Raw genomic sequence first — 2354 nt, 5'->3', positions numbered from 1 at the left:
GCGTGTTCACCTTAAAAAATATATTTAGATCTGATACTAAATATATCACTCAGAACTTTTAAGAATAACAACCCTACCTTAATTTAATTCGGTATATAATATAGCCTTTTTCTTGTACCCTTTTAACACCTCCCTCATTTATAATCTGACTGGTTTCTTCCTCTCTTCTCCATGTTCTTTCCTTCACCTGTCTCTTTTCTCAAATCTATCTTCAACCCATTCAATGCTGGTTTTTTTTTTTATGTTTCAATGGATTTCAAGCATTTAACAAGATCCAAGTAAACTCTTTTCTTTGCATTGTCTGAAAAAAAAAACAGTTCTTGTTTTTTAATTGATCTTGTAAGAAAAACCAGATACTTAAGTCCAGGGAGCTCCGTCTTGGTGTCTCATCCCCATTCCTCAGACACAAGTTTCCCCATCATATTCATTGCCATGTTGGGAATTTTAGCAACAGCCTTCTTGTTGCTCAGCTATTACATCTTCTTCATCAAGTGTTGTTGTCTCGATTGGAGAAGGATTGATCTTCTGAGGCTATTCTCGTTGTCTCGAGGATGATACGAAGACACTTTAATGTCGTACTCCCCAGCGATAGATCGACGACGACACGGAGGGCTTGATGAATCTGTTATAAGGTGAATCCCGATATTTCGGTTCGATAAAGATTCGAAAGAGAGAAGCTTTTGCGAATGTGCTGTTTGCTTGAACGAATTCGAGCAGGATGAGAAGCTGAGGATGATACCGAATTGCAGCCATGTTTTCCACATCGATTGCATCGACGTTTGGCTTCAAAACAATGCAAATTGTCCCCTTTGTTGAACGAGCGTCTCGAGCCAATGCCGGTTCAGAGCCGACGATCCCGTCATTGCTCTGAGCTCAACCCCACAAGATCCGAATCCATACACTGAGACCATCATCAATGGCAATGAAGATTTCGTGGTGATCGAAATAAGTAACAACACATATCAAACGTTGTTTGATGCTCAATAAAGATTGAGCTCGGTGAACACAGCGGAGTTATCGACTCGTTCAATTAGTCCTTCTCCGTCGAAGTTGGACCAAAGATTGTTGCAGAAGAAAGCTAAGGGGACAAGCATGGGAGATGAATGCATTGACATTAGAGACAAAGATGAACAGTTTGTAGTTCAGCCAATAAAAAGGTCTATTGCAATGGTTTCATCGGCTGATCGGCGGCTATTTTTAGCCGTTCAAGAAGCCATAAGATCGAACCGGGACCAGCAGCAAGCGAGGCTAGCCCCATTGAAGGTTGCAGTAGCAGCAGAGTGAAAATATCATTTTTCTCTTTTGGTCATAGCAGAGGGTCCAAAAATGCACCTTTACCTGTTTTTTTTAGCCTTGAAAACCAGAGTTTTAGGGTTATTTTTTCTTTTAACATAGAGGTTAAGAGAGTTCAACTAAATTTGTGACATAAGAATCATTATTCTATTAGAAGTTCTCCATGGGTTTATATATATATATATATATATGGTTAAGATCTACTTACACAATGTAAAGTTATTTAGTTTTATATAAATTTTGAATCGTTGGATGAGTGAAAATAGATGGTTTAGATTGATTCTTTTGTTTTTAGTGAATATCTTATCATTTTTTACAATTAATCTCTACCATCTATTTTTAATCACTTAACTGTCTCAAATCCGTGTAAAACTATGAGAGTTACATTGTATAACAACATCATGTCCTTTCTTTATATATATGATTAAATATGAGTATCAAATATAAATATTTAATGAAAATGATGGAAGAGAATCGTCTCCAATTCAATTAGGAGAATCCGACAGCTACCAACTTCCATTGCTAATAATGTTATGGTTGTTGAAGTAGGAATATATGGTTTGTTATTTTTTAAGTACCTTAAAATTCCAGCATGTAGAAATCATCAATTTAGCAAACCTTAGTTTAATCAGTGAATTGGTGTTGATTAGGACTGTAAATGAGACAAGTCAGATCGCGAGCTACTCAAAATCGACTTGATTAAAATTTAATAAATATTTGACTAAAACTCGAGTTCTTAATGAGCCGAAACGAACTACTTCATACTCGGCTCGAAAAGTTTGCGAGCAACTCGAAAAGTTTGCGAGCAACTCGAAAAAATAATATATTAAAATATTATTTTTAATAATTAAATTATTAATAATATTAACATTTATGTGTTAATTGTTTTTAAAAAAAATACATGATAAATGTACTTAAGATTCAACTTCGAGTTCAAGTTTGAGCTTTAATCAGTTTAAGATTTTTTTTATTTCAATTTTTTTTAAGTTTTTCGAGCTTCTATTCATGATTTCGAGTTCGAGTCATGCTTGAAAATTTTAGGCTCGTAAGTTTTTGACACG

The 2354-nt window shown here is 35.0% G+C and overlaps 1 pseudogene; it reads left to right on the top strand.

Moving 5' to 3' along the window:
* Positions 1–312: 312 nt before the first annotated feature.
* LOC120125787 lies at positions 313–1424 on the top strand (annotated as a pseudogene).
* Positions 1425–2354: the final 930 nt, after the last annotated feature.

The sequence above is a fragment of the Hibiscus syriacus genome, unplaced genomic scaffold (assembly GCF_006381635.1).
Source record: "Hibiscus syriacus cultivar Baekdansim isolate YM2019G1 unplaced genomic scaffold, ASM638163v2 tig00110443_pilon, whole genome shotgun sequence".
Lineage (NCBI taxonomy): Eukaryota > Viridiplantae > Streptophyta > Magnoliopsida > Malvales > Malvaceae > Hibiscus > Hibiscus syriacus.
Note: the sequence above shows the minus strand (reverse complement) of the source record. Positions and strands in the feature narration are given on the sequence as shown.